At 48.2% G+C, this 17058-nt stretch overlaps 1 pseudogene across 1 annotated transcript in view; it reads left to right on the plus strand.

Moving 5' to 3' along the window:
- Window positions 1–17058, plus strand: part of LOC309400675 (dnaJ homolog subfamily C member 3-like) — a 63042-nt pseudogene that overhangs the window by 11126 nt on the left and 34858 nt on the right. Inside the window, exons 2-5 of the transcript XR_014176871.1 lie at window positions 2214–2324; window positions 4876–5000; window positions 5832–5906; window positions 12117–12260. The product of XR_014176871.1 is annotated as a dnaJ homolog subfamily C member 3-like (transcript). The remainder of the gene's footprint in view (window positions 1–2213; window positions 2325–4875; window positions 5001–5831; window positions 5907–12116; window positions 12261–17058) is intronic.

The raw sequence follows: 17058 nt of genomic DNA on the forward strand, positions 1-17058 counted from the left end.
TCTAAATAGTAGAGTATAGAGTAGTAGAATAGAATGGAATGGAATAGAAATACAATACAATACAATACTTTATTATCACTTTGTTCACTTATTGGCAGACATTAAAAATGAAATTTTGTTAGATACAGCTTTTAAAGGGTCACCACCTCCAATTTTACACTACATAAACATGACAAGATGATAGATAGATAGATAGATAGATAGATAGATAGATAGATAGATAGATAGATAGATGATAGATAGATAGTTAGATAGATTATAAATAGTAGATAGATAGATAGATAGATAGATAGATAGATAGATAGATAGATAGATAAATAGATAAAAAGAAAGAAAAAGAAAGAAAGAAAGAAAGAAAGAAAGAAAGAAAGAAAGAAAGAAAGAAAGAAAGAAAGAAAAGGAGAAAGAAAAAGAAAGAGAAAGAAAGAAAGGTTGTGGAGCAAATGCAGGAGAACATAATATCTAAGGAACAAATGGTGTGAAAAGTGTGTTTACATTACAATATATACAATAGGATTTGGGCACATTTGAGTACTATTTCCTAGCTGCGGCCTTTCAAATCTTGCTCATTTAATCAAAGAAGGAGAGGAGCTCTATGGTTCTCATGAAAGAGCAGCAATCTGCAAACTCAAAAGTCAGTGGTTTTTTCACTCTTTTATTAGCATCCCTCCGAAATCCATATGGCCCTGACCTCACTAATTAATTAATTAAGCCAGGCTCTTTCAAAAGGTAGTGGGGCAGGACAGTGTACAAATCTAATATAGTAATGATATATATGTTAAGCCTGCTTGTGTCCCTAATGTGGCTGCTTTTATTCTCGTATTTTAATAATTGGTTTCTACTATGGGTGAGCCATCCAGAGTCATTTTCAAAGGAAAGGGATTCCTCAGGGAGGGAGGGAGGAAGGAAGGAAATTAGTGAGGTACCATCTTTGTTGTTTGCAAAAGAATTTGTTGTATTGTTGCAGAAAATGACAGGCATTAGACTTCTCAGGATACAGAAGGAGTTTATTTGGCAGCCAGGTTCAGAAAGTTAGCCCATGGCTAACGTTGCGAATTTCTGAACGACCTTCATTATCGAAGCACGCATTCTTATACATTCTCAAAGACAGTGTAACACGGAAACACTTAACTCATTTCTTATTGATTACCTTGAGGAAAAAGCCTTATAAGGAGATGGGGGTCTTACTTCTCCTTTTGTTACAGGTATGGACTACGTGCCATTAACGAACTTTAATTGAACCTTGCGGTTTTGGACTTTTGACATAGGGACATTTGCTGGAACATGTTGTGGTTGAAGGCTGATGACACTTCCCTGTCCCTTTAAGCAAGCTTCTAACTGTCCCTTTTATGCCACGTCTTCATTCTTATATTTTAATCCATATTTTATTCTACTTTAGTATCACCAGCTTGCTAAGAATGCATCAAGGATCTAGGTCAGAGTTTCTCAGCCATTTTTAAGTTGTGTGGACTTCAACTCCCAGAATTCCCCAGCCAGCATGTGAGGACTTCAACTCCCAGAATTCCCTAGCCAAGATGTAAGGACTTCAACTCCCAGAGTTCCCCAGCCAGCATGTGAGGACTTCTGCCTCCAGAAGTTGTGGATGCCCCAACACTGGAAGTCTTTAAGAAGATGTTGGATAGCCATTTGTCTGAAATGGTATAAGGTTTCCTGCCTAGGCAGGGGGTTGGACTAGAAGACCTCCAAGGTCCCTTCCAACTCTGCTATTGTATTTGTATATTGTATTGTATTTGCATTTGTACTTCAGCTCCCAGAATTCCCCAGTCAGCATGTGAAGTCTTTAACTCCCAGAATTCCCCAGCATATCAGGACTTCAACTCCCAGAATTCCCCAGCCAGCATGTGAGGACTTCAATTCCTAGAATTCCCTGGCCAGCATGTGAAGCCTTTAACTCCCAGAGTTCCCCAGCCAGAGCGTGAGGACTTCAACTCCCAGAGTTCCTTAGCGAGGATGTAAGGACTTCAAAATACCCCAGCCAGCATGTGAAGACTTCATTTCCCACAATTCCCCAGCCAACATATGAGGATTTCAACTCCCAGAATTCGCCAGCCAGCATGTGAGGCCTTCAGCTCTCAGAATTCCCTACCGGCATACTCTTGGCAAAGATGTTAAAGTCCAGACATCTTAAAATTGCCATCATTGAAAAGCACTGCCTTAGCTCTTGGTCTCCTGAATGACTTCATCCCTTCCAGGTTTGTTGGCTGCCGGGCAAGCTGAGATTGACAACCATCTAGAAATGGGTCGGAAGCTACTGGCTGCTGGGCAGCTGGCCGAAGCTCTATCACACTACCATTCGGCAGTGGGTGAGTACCAGCCTTGGCATACCATTTCAAGATGCCAGCTGCCTATTGGAAGAAGAGCTGCATTGGCTGATACAGTTACATTAACATTGTGAATACATAATAATGTAGATCAGTGTGTTTTTACAGTGTCGTACTCAGGCTAAGGGATGCCGTGGCTCAGTGGCTAAGATGCTGAGCTTGTCGATCAGAAAGGTCAGCAGTTCGGTGGTTCGAATCCCTAACACCACGTAACGGGGTGAGCTCCCGTTACTTGTCCCAGATTCTGCCAACCTAGCAGTTCAAAAGCACGTAAAAATGCAAGTAGAAAAATAGGAACCACCTTTGGTGGGAAGGTAACAGCATTCCCTGCGCCTTCGCCATTTAGTTAGTCATGCTGGCCACATGACCCTGGAGACATCTTCAGACAATGCTGGCTCTTCGGCTTTTGAAGCAGAAATGAGCACCACCCCCTAGAGTCAGGAACTGCTAGCACATATGTGCGAGGGGAACCTTTACCTTTATCTTCACTTAGGCTTAATAGGAAGAAAGTAAAAAGCTAAACAAAATTGGCCCTACTGCCAGGACCTAGATCAATTCATTTTGAAAATATTTATTTGAACTTCAAGCACTTTTAAAATCTTCTGATGTGAAACACAAGTCTGTCGGGTTTTCCACAAGGGGGAAAATGGTGTTTTTTAAGGCAGGGCCTGCTATGAACGGGCCATGTCTCTTGCACAAAAAACCCAAAATCTTACATAATGCTTCCTTCAAATTCAGATGATTTTCCCCTTTTACAAACTTGATGGACTATTTCTCAGATAAGTAGCAGGACTCCTTTCCTTCAGTAGCTGGTCTCAACATTTTTATTCAGATGTTTAACCTGCCCTTCCTTTGTCACAGGGCACAAATTTCCTTCCCCACCACCCTTTTTTAATCTGTACAATAATGCAGTAGAGCAGGAGTCCACAAACCTTTTAAACAGGAGGCCGATTCACAGTCCCTCAGACTGTTGGGGGCCCGGACTGGTTGGGTAGGCTTGGCTAGGTAGTCATGTGACTGGGTGGGCATCGCTAGGTGGTCATGTGACAGGGTAGGTGTGGCCAATTTAGCAGTCCATTTTGCCTTTGCCCTTGCTGTACTTGCCCCTCCCCTATTCACCCACCGGCTCTGGATCATGTGGCTGTGAAAAACATCCTGAAACACTGTTTTTAAAGTGTTCTTAAACACCTTTAAAACACTGTTTAATAAGCTGGCAGCTGCTTTTCAAGCCAGTAGCAGCCCCTCCCCTACTCACCCACGGCCCTGGATCATGGGGCTGCGCTGACGAGATCACCTCTCAGCTGGCCCTCCCCAGCGCCCTTCGGCCTTACCTTCGGCAGTAGCGGTGTGATCGGAAGTGCAGCTCAACCAGTGGAATAACTAACCAGAAGTGCAGCTGGAGTGGATGCTCGCTGGAAGATAAGCCCAAAGGTGAGGGGTGGGGTGAGGGGCAGGGCTGAATCCCACCACTCCGCGGACCGGATACTTTGCATTGGTGGGCCGTATCTGGCCCGCGGGCCATAGTTTGAGGATCGGTACAGTAGAAAATAGCAATAATGGCAGCTCCAGGATGCTCTGTTGAGGTTCAGTCCAAGGCCGTCTGACCCACCGCTGGCAGCTGCTGCAGGAAGATGCAGCCATTTTGGCATTGTGTCCTTTGCAAAATGACTCCGGGAGGGATTTTGCATACTCAAGCAGGAGCACCCAGTGAGGGACCAACATGCTTTGTTTCCATTGCTGCTTTTCTGGTGTTGTGTGTCACAAATGGAGGCAGAGTTCCAGGTTGATTAGTTTAGAATGCTAGCAAGAGTCCCTGTTCGCCTGCCTTCCTGCTATCGTGTCTCCCCCAAAATAAGACAGGGTCTTATTCTCTTTTGACACCCCACCCCACCCCGAAATAAGCGCATGGCCCTATTTTCGGGGAGGTCTTATATTTTTGCAGTGCAGGAGGCAGTGGTCACCTCATGGCTGCTGCTGTGTTGCAATATTTTTGGGGAGGGCTTGTTTTCGGGGGAGGGCTTATTTTAGCGCATGTGCTCAAAAGCCCGATTGGGCTTATTATCCGGGGAGAGTTTTATTTTCGGGGAAATAGGGTAGATAATGCACTCAGTGACTGCCAATACCCTAAACAGGAATGATCCTTGGCTCCATTTATTGAGAAAGGAATAGTTTTAGTAGAAATCAATTGCCTTGCAATAGTGCATAGCCAGAATTGCACACCAAACTCCCTAAGTTCAACTTTTCCTCCCTTAACTGCCACACACACACACACCCCCTATGATCAATCAGGTTTTAACTAAAATATTTTCAGAACAGGTCACTTCAACTTTGGTATGCAGCTGCCTTCTTCTCCCAGAAGGGTGAGCTTGAAGCAGCATCTCCGGGAGATACAGAAGTTATTTTCGCTTTCCCCCAAGCATTCTTCCTCTTATACACCCTCCCCAGAGTCCATGGTAGACTGTAACGAAGCACATGCAAATGTGAAGTAGCAGCTGACACTGACCCTCTGGCTGATTTCTCTTCCTCCCCTCAGAAATTGATCCCAAAAATTACCTTACCTATTACAAACGGGCCACCATTTACCTGGCTATGGGCAAGTTTAAATCAGCATTGCCGGATCTCTCCAAAGCTATTGAACTCAAGCCGGACTTCCTTGTGGTAAGTTCTTCTTACTTTCACCCTCTGTCCAAGCCAGTGGTGGGTTGCAGGCGGTACGCCCCGGTACGGGCGTACCGGAGCCAGCCCAGAGCACTGGATACCGTTCGGGTACGGTGCTCTGAAGGGCCCACTCGCCCGCCCGAGCTCCTTACCAGTGTTTAAAGGCTTCTGCGCTTACGCACAGGCACATGGCGCATACAGCACCTGCGCAACTCTCCGCAGAGCAGCTGGAGCATCGCGGAGGCGCTAAGATGCATGCATGCGCTGTGTGCATCCATGAGGACGCTGCCGGCCCCGTTCCAACTGTACCAGTTGGAACGGGATTTGCAACCCACCACTGGTCCAAGCTGACATTAAGCAGAAAGGGACTCTTAAGGGAAAATGGAATTATTCTGGTCCCAAAGTGCTGACCTAGTCTTTAAAACAAACAGACAACAAACTGTTCTAATTTGGGGCAGTTAGTCAGTGGCTAAGACACTGAGCTTGTCGATCAGAAAGGTCGGTGGTTCGAATCCCTAGCATCGCGTAACAGAGTGAGCTCCTGTTACTTGTCCCAGGTTCTGCCAACCTAGGAGTTTGAAAGCACGTAAAAATGCAAGTAGAAAAATAGGAACCACCTTTGTTGGGCAGGTAACAGTATTCCGTGTGCCTTCTGTGTTTAGCCACACCAGCCACATGACCATGGAGACGTCTTCGGACAGCGCTGGCTCTTCGGCTTTGAAACGGAGATGAGCACCACACCCTAGAGTCAGGAACGACTAGCACATATGTGCAAGGGGAACCTTTACTTTTAGTTGGCTCTGAAGGATCTGATCTTCTCCATTTCCACAGGCCCGGCTTCAGCGAGGCAATATCCTTCTGAAACAAGGCTACACCCAGGAAGCAAAACAAGACTTTGAAGCCGTGGTAAGGAAAATACCTATTTCAAGAAACTTTTGGAGGAATCACGTTCATCTTTCCTTCCTAGTTGGGTAGGGTTTAAAGACATGCAGGTGTCGTTGTTTTGACTTGTGCATCAGAAACGTCAGGAGGAGGAGGAGCTTCCTGGAGCAATGGCGGTCTGCCTGAGAGCTCCTTAGATCCACGAGCTCTTTTAAGGGAGCAGGAGTGCTGCCGGCCCCCTTTTTACATCATGGGGGCCAGGTGTCCAATAAACAGCCACCCTGGGTCTTTTTATGACCCAAGGGGGTCTCCCAGGGTGGCTTGAAGACCTGGAAATAGCTCGGAGAGTGGACCGGTGAGCTGCCGATGAGAGATGCCGCCCAGAAATGCCGTTTTTGAGACCGGAGGAGTTGAGTTCGCCGTTCTGGGAGCAGAGAGGTTTGGAGGAGCTCGGAAGAATGGGGAAAGGCAAAGAAACGGCGCCTGGAGCGTGCGGGGGCGTGCTGTGGTCGTTTTTGGAGGCTTGTGGCTTGGAGCAAGCCAGGGACTGGAGCAGGAAGGACTGGAGGCCGGTAGGAGCGGCGTTGGGGCTTGTAATGGTTTGGCTGGAGTGCTTAGAACTTGGATGCAGGCCTAGGCAAGACCTAAATGCCGAAGGCCTGTTAGGAGAAGGGCTGCGTTCCAGGAGGCTGCTTGGAGGCCGGGGGGGGGGGGGAGGCTTGCTGGGAACTGGCAGGCTTGTTGGGAACTGGCAGGAGGTTTAACATCAGACTTGGCAGGGGAGTTTTTTACCTCCTGCCAGCCACCTCCTTGACTGTTCCGTTTACCCCCCCCCCCCTGCTGGCTTTTGGACTAACACCTGCCCCTGTTTTTTCATCCGTGCGCGCCCTGGAGGATTTTTACCTTCCTATCTTCATCGGACTGACCATCTGCCCCTGCCCATTATCAAGCAAAAATCCATCTACCCCTCGCCATCCACCATTGACCACCCACTAGCCCCCACTTACTGACCGGCACCTGACCAGCTTATTATCATCACTACCCCCCCCTTCATCTTGGACTGGACGATTCTCTTTGCACCGGAACCCGGCTTTTTCAATTTTATTGGACTATGGCGTATTGACTACACCATCTGCAGCACAGAGCCTAGGCCCTGATGAATTTTTAACAGCATATGTACTCTAGGCTAGACCTAATCCTACTGCGGGAATCCCCCCTCTCGCAGGTGTGGCCCTCCGCCCTTTCAAGGGCCCACCTTGATGACGGATTCATTAATCCCGAGAGGTGGAGGAAGTGGAGACTTAGGGGGTTTTTAGTTAAATGTTTTTTAAATTCTTTTAGGGGTTTAGGGGTTGAGGGGTGGGTGGGTCAGATCAGGAGCGATGACAGAGCCAGGTCACCAGGTGGGGTCTTGAGCAGAAGGAGCAGAGAGGAGGAGGGGGGAGAGGATATCATTCCTATACAGGGCTCCTTGATTCCAACAGTCGTAGGGAGGGGCAGATACGAGGACAGATTAACAACTCGCAGTTGGTTGGGAGACCGTGGGTGCTGGTTACACCCGGTCGCTTGTACCAACCCCCGCGTTCTAGGTGGTCAGGATCTGCAGGCCCAGGGCCTGAGGCTGTTGTTATGCAATGCGAGGTCCGTTGTCAATAAGGCCCCCCTCATTCATGATCTAATTTTGGAGGGGGAGCCGGAGCTCGCGGGAATAACGGAAACCTGGTTGGGCCACGAGGGAGGGTTACCCCTCGTGGAAATGTGCCCACCAGGTTACCAAGCATTTCACCAGCCCCGGGCCCGGGGAAGGGGCGGTGGGGTAGCAGTGATTATCCGGGAGGACTTAGAGCCGAGGGAGTCCACTGTGCCACAGACGTCCGGATGTGAATCCCTTGTTGTGAAATGGGGCCCTGGGAGGCAGTTGGGCCTGCTGATAGTATACCTGGCTCCCCGCCATACATCAGCGACCCTGCCTGAGCTCCTCGAGCTGATCTCATCGGTGGCGGTTGAGACCCCCAAACTTCTAGTGATGGGGGATTTTAACCTGCCGTCGGTGGGAGAAGCATCAGAGGGGGTTCGGGAGTTCATGGCTTCCATGATAGCCATGGACCTGACTCAAATGATTCAAGGCCCGACACACGAGGGAGGTCACACCTTGGACCTTGTTTTTGTCTCTCACCAGTGGTTGAGTGATCTGGGAGGAGTGAATTTAACCATCACTCCTCTGTCATGGTCAGATCACTCACTCCTCCGACTTGACTTCCCTGGTGCTACCCCTCGCTGCGGGGAGGCGGAACCGGAAAACACTAGATGGTTCCGCCCCAGGCGCTTGATGGAACCAGACAGGTTCCAGACGGAGCTTGGGCCACCTCCTGCAGCCCTGACCCGCCCTCGGGTAGAGGACCTGGTGGCCGCGTGGAATAATGCGACTACCGGGGCCTTGAACCGGGTGGCGCCTTTGCGGCCTCTCCGGCGGCAACGATCCACCCTGGCTCCTTGGTTTACCGAGGAGCTAAGGGTGATGCAGCGCCGCAAGAGATGCCTAGAGAGTCGTTGGAGATCCTCCCGATCCGAATTTGACCGAGCACAGGTACGAGCCCATTTAAGGACGTACCTAGTGGCATTGAGAACGGCCAAACGTCAATATTGTGCCGCTCTCATTGCATCCGCAGAGAACCGCCCTGCCGCCCTGTTTCGGGTGTCCAGCTCCCTTCTGTTTCAGAGGCCTCGGGAGGCCCCTCTACAGGGTAGGGCAGAGGAGTTTGGGAAATATCTGCAGGATAAAGTCGCTCAAATCCGGAAGGATTGGGTCCCCTTCAGTGGCCCAGTCGAGACGCCAGTGGCGAGTCTTGAGAAACCTTTTTGGGAGGAGTTTGACTTGGTTGTCATCGAGGATTTGGACAGATTGCGTGGACGACTGCGACCTACCACATGTTTACTGGACCCGTGTCCCTCCTGGCTTGTACTGGCATCCTGGGAGGTTACACGCGACTGGCTCCTGGGCCTAGTGAACGCTTCGTTGGGTGAGGGGTCTCTCCCGGCCGCCTTAAAAGAGGCGGTTGTGAGACCCTTGCTCAAGAAGCCTTCCCTGGACCCTACGGAGCTGGCCAATTATCGTCCTGTCTCCAACCTTCCCTTTTTGGCGAAGGTTGTAGAGTGTGTGGTGGCTTCTCAGTTTCCACGACATCTGGAGGAGAATGATTATCTAGACCCGCGCCAGTCCGGCTTTCGCCCTGGGCACAGCACAGAGACGGCCTTGGTCGCGTTGGTAGATGATCTCTGGAGGGCCAGAGATAGGGGCTGTTCCTCTATCCTGGTCCTATTAGACCTCTCGGCGGCTTTTGATACCATCGACCATGGTATCCTGTTGCGCCGACTGGAGGGGTTGGGGGTCCGGGGCACCGTTTTGCGGTGGTTCGGCTCCTACCTCTCTGGCCGGACGCAACGTGTGTTGGCAGGGGAGCAGAGGTCGACCCTATGCCCCCTTACTTGTGGGGTGCCACAGGGGTCGGTCCTCTCGCCACTCCTGTTCAACACATACATGAAGCCATTGGGTGAGATCATCCGTGGTTTCGGGGTGGGATATCATCTGTACGCTGATGATACTCAGCTGTACATTTCCACCCCGAACCACCCCAACGAGGCCGTCGAAGTGATGTCCCGGTGTGTGGAAGCCGTACGGATCTGGATGGATGACAACCGACTCAGGCTCAACCCTTCCAAGACGGAGTGGCTGTGGGTTCCGGCTCCCCGGTTCAACCAGATAATTCCATCTCTGGCCATTGGGGGCATTCAACTCGCCCCCGTGGAGTGGGAGCGCAATTTGGGCGTCCTCCTAGATGCCAGGCTGTCCATGGATGAACATGTGACAGCCGTGGCCAGGGGGGCGTTCCACCAGGTTTGCCTGGTGCGCCAATTGCGCCTCCTATTGGACCGGGACGCCCTACGCACAGTCACCCATGCGCTGGTGACGTCTCGCCTGGACTACTGTAACGCTCTCTACATGGGGCTTCCCTTGAAATGCACTCGGAGACTGCAGTTGGTCCAGAATGCGGCCGCGCGGGTGATTATGGGGAGTACCAAGTACTCCCATGTGACACCTCTCCTGCGCGAGCTGCACTGGCTTCCTGTGGTCTATCGAGTGCATTTCAAGGTCTTGATTACGATCTTTAAAGCGCTCCATGGCTCAGGACCTAGTTACCTGCGGGATCGTATTCTGCCCCATACATCCCTACGACCCATCCGCTCGCACAGAGAGGGACTTCTCCAGGTGCCGTCCACCAGACAGTGCCATGGGGCAGCGCCTAGGAGCAGAGCCTTCTCTGTGGCGGGCCCAGCCCTGTGGAATGACCTCCCCCCGGATATTAGGACCACTATTGACCTCCGCTCCTTCCGTGTCAAGCTCAAGACCCACCTTTTCCAAATAGCTGGCCTGGCTCAACCATAACTTCGTATCGCTCCTGATGGGTTTTTTAATTTAGTAATTTTATTTAAGGGGATTTTAAAATATGTTTTTAATTGTCTTTCACTTATAAGTCAACTCTCCTCCATGCACATATGTATATGTCTCTGTTCTTTTTGTATATATGTTTGTCTTATGTGTATTTTTATTTGTTTTGATTGTACGCCGCCCCGAGTCCTTCGGGAGAGGGTTGCGGCTAATCAAATAAAAATTATTATTATTATTATTATTCCTCGGTAGCAACAACTTCAGTTAGTAAGCAACGTGGTTAGCTGGCAGCCTGGGTTTCTGGATTAAAATATCTTTTCAAAATACGGAAGCAGGGGTGGGTGACCAAGATTATCAGCCTACTCAATAATCTGGGTGTGTCTCCAGCCACAAATGGACCATGTGTTGGAATCTACCCATCCCATTTTGATGCATCATCCATGATGCCCTGTCATTCTCCTCTTGACATCTCGAGGGGGGGGGGCGGGGCTGGAAGCAAGACTTTTAAATGTTTACTCCTGTGGGATCTTCAGCAGCCTGAAATCCATACGGTGCCCAAACTCCAGTGTTTTCCCTGTAGCGAGAAAGCCCTGGTTTTTAATGGACAGTAATTGCAGACGAAATGTTAACACCCCCAACGAAAGAAGACTCTGAGGCTTGAGTTTCCTCAAAGGTCCATTTTATTTGTTGTTGTTAGTTGCAAAATCGTGTTCGACCCATTGCGACCCCATGGACAACATTCCTCCACGCCTTCCTATCATACTCTGTGGAGTCCATTGAAGCTCATGCTGACTGCTTCAGTGACTCCATCCAGCCACCTCATTCTCTGTCGCCCCCGTCTTCTTTTCCCCTCAATCGTTCCCAGCATTAGGCTTTTCTCCAGTGAGTCCTTCCTTCTCATTTGGTGGCCAAAGTATTTGAGTTTCCTCTTCAGGATCTGGCCTTCTGAAGAGCAGTCAGGGTTGATCTCCTCTAGGACTGACCGGTTTGATCACCTTGCAGTCCAGGGGACTCACAGGAGTCTTCTCCAGCACCAGAGTTCAAAGGCCTCAAGTCTTTGGCGCTCGGCCTTCCTTATGGTCCAACTTTCACAGCCATACATTGCAACTGGGACAACCATAGCCTTGACTATACGCACTTTTGTTGGCAAGGTGATGTCACTGCTTTTTAGTATACTATCTAGATTTGTCATAGCTTTCCTCCTCAGAAACAAGCGTCTTTTATTTTCTTGGCTGCAGTTGCCATCTGCGGTGATCTTGGAGCCCAGGAAAATAAAATATGTCACCACCTCCAATTCTTCCCAATCTATTTGCCAGGAATTGAGAGTGCCAGATGCCATGATCTTAGTTTTCTTAATGTTGAGTTTCAAGCCAACTTTTGCACTCTCCTTCTTCACCCGCATCAAGAGAGTCTTTAGCATCTGGGAAAACCTGAATCTGAAAGCTTCTGGGCCTGAAACTAAGAGCTAGAATGAAGATTGTTTTTCTACCCTACGCATTTCAGACATTTCTTCTTCGATCCCATCCACATTGTGCTACGATTATCGTTTTTTGTTTTACGAGTTTCAATTTGATTCTTTCGCTAGCTACCCAGAGTCTCTGGAGCTGGGTAGAATAGAATGCATTGCTAAATAAAGAAACCGCTGTCCAGATCTGTTTGAACTGAGCATTTTTCTTTAACATATGCCACAAAAGAATGCAAACAATGTGCTTCCTTTTATATGCAATATGTATCATGTAACCTTTATTATTATTATTATTTTTTTAAAAAACCAACACTTTCCCCAGCTCAAGAGCAATCCGGATGATGCAGACGCCCAGAACCAGCTGTCCAGAATCACTGAGCAAGAATTTTCCATGCAAGAAGCTCAGATTGCCTTTCAGAAAAAAAACTATGTGGGAGCAGTCAGTTTTCTGGATCGAGTCATTGAGGTACCTTCTTAATTCATCTTCTCTAAGCAAACGTCATCTAATTTAGTTTAGTTTTTGTTTACTTTATTGCCTTTGCACCTCGTACAATGAAATTAAATGCCACTTTCAGTGTACATCTATATATATAAAAAATGTGTGTGTGTGTGTGTGTGTGTGTGTACCAGCCTAACTCTGGAACACCTCAAGCAATTTCAACCAAACTTGGTACACAGATGACTTACCCTCTGGAGAAAAATACTGTGGGGGTGAGACACCCCTAACATTCCTCGGGGTGTGCGCTCTGTTTAAGATGCAGCCTGTTGTGCCTTTAAATGGCTTCTACTGTACTGCCGTAAAATGGCTTCTACTATACAGCGCTGTGGAGTTGCCTGTCACTGTGTTTATTTGGTTTGCCAGCTGCGCTTACATTCTGAGTTATACGGTGGAATGAACTGACTCTTATCTCTAAGCTTCACTGTGCATATCACACATTCCGCATTCTTTCTTTCACTTCACCTTTCTTTTGTTCGTCTGCCAAGGCAGACAGGAACTCTGCCAAAATATAATCATTAGCTTAGTAAGATTTGTTTTATTTTTTTTACAATAAAATGTTTTTCTTAGAATATATCTCGGGTTTATTTTGCTTATTTAAGAAGTGTGCTTCAAGGAAATGCCACGATTCATACCTCGTTAATTACAGGGCTCAATTTACCCCTGACAAATGGTAGCAGAGGATGGTTGATTTATGGCTTTTCTCCTTGCTTGTTACTTTGAAGATAAGCGCCTAGGCTAATTTAGACAGATGATTTATCTCACGACTGAGGAATGCTGATTTAAATCACTTCTAAGATGCCGAAACAGAAAAAGAAATTTAGAACACATTCCGATGGCTCTAGTCTCTCTGATGAAGAAGCAAAAAGCATCTTACACAGATGTACAACTCTTGAAGCCCCCTTTGCTTCAGCAACTGGATTTGGTGGAGAAACATCCGTGGGAGAAATGTTCTTACACAGGTCTCAAGAAGAAGGCTGCTTCTGAAGGTGACGTGCCAAGACCGAGGTCAGTAACACTCTCTTCTACTTATGTATGCTCCCAAACATTTCTTCAAGAACCTGTAGATTTTGAAACACTTGGTGCAAGACCAAAAATTTCACAACCGGAAAAGCTTTTGTACTCCCACATGGAGAGAGAAAGTTCTCATTCTTCTCGAAGCTCTGAGCAAGCTATAAAAAGCTATCGTGATTACATAGAATTTTTTGAACGTGAATTATTCCAGGCCAAAAGGTTTTTTACATGCTTGAGTCAGATAAGAGGGATTCTCCTGCTTTTCAAATTTCTGAAAACGCCATCTTGGCTCCTTCTTCACAGCCTAAGGCACACCCCCTGGAGGATATTGTGTCAGGCAAATCAGAACAGAGAGCTGTGTACACGTCACAATTGTCACGTGATGTCTTTTGTTCTCCAATTGCACATGCCACGTAGGCAGAAATGTTACAGCCAAAAACTGAAACTGCAGCACCATCTCCTGGCAGAAATAATTTACTACAGAGAGCCGACATGCATGTTAAAATCCAGGAGGAATTACAAACATTGCAACAGACTTTATCAAACATGTCATTTAATTACTCAGATATTCAGGCTGCAATGCAACAAGTGCCTCCACAGGCCCAATTTTCAGCAAGCCATGTTAATATTGCTGCTCAAGCACCGGCCCCAGCTGTAGTACAACAACCACAAGTTCGATTACAGCGACCAAATGTGCAACAGCAAGCATTTTTACCTGCACAGCAAGCTTTTCAAATGCACATTCCTCAACAGGCGTTTTCTGTCGCTCCATTGACTGGTGAGTCAAAATTAAAAATGTCAGGACAGAATTATAAGGCCTGGGTCAGTGAGGTTACAATCTTGCTTCTCAGAGAAGGTACCCATTGTATGGTGTTTAATCCTCCTGCCCAGCCATGGACTCCTGCAATAAGAGACTTAGAGACTAAGGCTTGCACAACATTATTGATGTGCATGGATACTGAACTGCAGGTTACTTTTCTGCCTGATGCAACAGCTCAACAAATTTGGGTCCAATTGGAAAATTGCTACAGGCCCGTTTCAATCGAATCTTCATGTTTGCTCATGTCTGAGTTCCATGGTTCGAGATTGAAACCTGGTGAACAAATTGGTGGACATTTGACCAAACTGAAAGGAATGAGAAAAGAATTGAGAGAAAGAGGCCATTTTATTGATGATGTTCAAATGATCAGCATTATCATTAACTCATTGAATTATGAATGGAAAGATGCCATTGCAAAGATTAACCATATGCCTATTGCTCAACGCACAGTGGACAATGTTTGCAGGCTCTTAATTGAAGAGGGGGCGCTAATGTTAGCCATGCCACATTTGCAAGGACCACCCGCATCAAGAGCTCCAGCGAGACGTCCCTTCCGAGGAAGAGCCTACGCTCCAAGGATGCCAAGATGCTACATCTGTAACCGTGTGGGACATGACACCCCAACGAGTTCCAGCTCCCGTCACATACCAGCCCAGAGGAACAGACTCCAGAGGCAGAGGTAGAGGCGGAAGAAAAGGTCGTCGTGGTCCAAGGCGTGATCCACAAGCTCCACTCGCCACATTGGCCTTAACCAACGATCCACAACCTGATCCAGAGTACGACAAACGGCTTCTGTGGACTTTGGACAGTGGTGCAGCGTTGCATGTTACCTACAGAAAGGAAATTTTCACAGAGATGCACGAGCCTGAACCTGAACTACGTGAACTTTATTCTGTCTCCAATCATCCTTGTAAGGTCATGGGAAAAGGAACTGTTTATAATAATAATAATAATAATAATAATAATAATAATAATAATAATAATAATAATAACAACAACAACAACAATAACAATAACAATAACAATAACAATAACAATAACAATAACAATAATAATAATAATAATAATAATAATAATAATAATAATAATAATAATAATAATAAATAATAATAAATAATAAATATTTATTTCTTAGCCGCACCCTCTCCCGAAGGACTCGGGGCGGCGTACAATAAAACACATAAAATAAATATCTAGACAAGACATACATATAACAAAGACGTATACCAAGACGTGTACAAGGAGGAGGTGGGCTGATGAATAAAAACAATTAAAATCACAATGTTTAAAACCCCTAAATAAATGAATACAATTAAATTACCCAAATAAAAAACCCGTCAGAAGCAATATAGTTAGATCATAGTTGAGCCAGGCCAGCTACTTGGAATAGGTGGGTCTTGAGCTTTACACGGAAGGAGCGGAGGTCAGAGGTATTCCTAATATCCGGAGGGAGGTCATTCAACAGGGCTGGGCCCGCCACAGAGAAGGCTCTACTCCTAGGCGCCGCCCTTCGGCACTGTCTGGTGGACGGCACCTGGAGGAGACCCTCTCTGTGCGAGCGGATTGGTCGCAGGGATGTATGGGGCAGAATACGATCCCGCAAGTAACTAGGTCCTGAGCCATGGAGCGCTTTAAAGATCGTTATCAAAACCTTGAAACGCACCCGATAGACCACAGGAAGCCAGTGCAGCTCGCGCAGGAACGGTGTCACATAGGAGTACCTAGTACTCCCCATAATTACCCGCGCGGCTGCGTTCTGGACCAACTGTAGCCTCCGGGTGCATTTCAAGGGAAGCCCCATGTAGAGAGCATTACAGTAGTCCAAGCGAGACGTCACCAGGGCATGAGTGACTGTGCGTAAGGCGTCCCGGTCCAGTAGGGGGCGCAATTGGCGGACCTGGTGGAACGCCCCCCTTGCCACGGCTGTCACATGGTCATCCATGGACAGCCAGGCATCCAGGAGGATGCCCAAATTGCGCGCCCGCTCCACGGGGGCGAGTTGAATGCCCCCGATGGCCAATGATGGGATTAATTGGCTGAACCGGGGAGCCGGTACCCACAGCCACTCCGTCTTGGAGGGGTTGAGTTTGAGTCGGTTGTCATCCATCCAGACCCGTACGGTTTCCACACACCGGGACATCACTTCGACGGCCTCGTTGGGGTGGTTCGGGGTGGAAATGTACAGCTGAGTATCATCAGCGTACAGATGATATCCCACCCCGAAACCACGGATGATCTCACCCAGCGGCTTCATATATGTGTTGAACAGGAGTGGCGAGAGAACCGACCCCTGTGGTACCCCGCAAGTAAGGGGGCGTAGGGTCGACCTCTCCTCCCCTGCCAACACACGTTGCGTCCGGCCAGAAAGGTAGGAGCCGAACCACCGCAAAACGGTGCCCCGGACCCCCAACCCCTCCAGCCGGCGAAACAGGATACCATGGTCGATGGTATCAAAAGCCGCCGAGAGGTCTAATAGGACCAGGATAGAGGAACAACCCCTATCTCTGGCCCTCCAGAGATCATCCACCAACGCGACCAAGGCCGTCTCCGTGCTGTGACCGGGGCGGAAGCCGGACTGGCGCGGGTCTAGATAATCATTTTCCTCCAGATGTCGTGGAAACTGGTAAGCCACCACACTCTCTACAACCTTCGCCAAAAAGGGAAGGTTGGAGACAGGACGATAATTGGCCAGCTCCAACGGGTCCAGGGAAGGCTTCTTGAGCAAGGGTCTCACCACCGCCTCTTTCAAGGTGGCCGGGAGAGACCCCCTCGCTCAACAAAGCGTTCACTAGGCCCAGGAGCCAGTCTCGTGTAACCTCCCAGGATGCCAGTACAAGCCAGGAGGGGCACGGGTCCAATAAACATGTGGTGGGTCGCAGTCGTCCACGCATTCTGTCCAAATCCTCGATGGCAACCAAGTCAAACTCCTCCCAG

This window comes from Natrix helvetica, assembly GCF_964273705.1.
Source record: "Natrix helvetica genome assembly, chromosome: W".
NCBI classification, from domain to species: Eukaryota; Metazoa; Chordata; class Lepidosauria; order Squamata; family Natricidae; genus Natrix; species Natrix helvetica.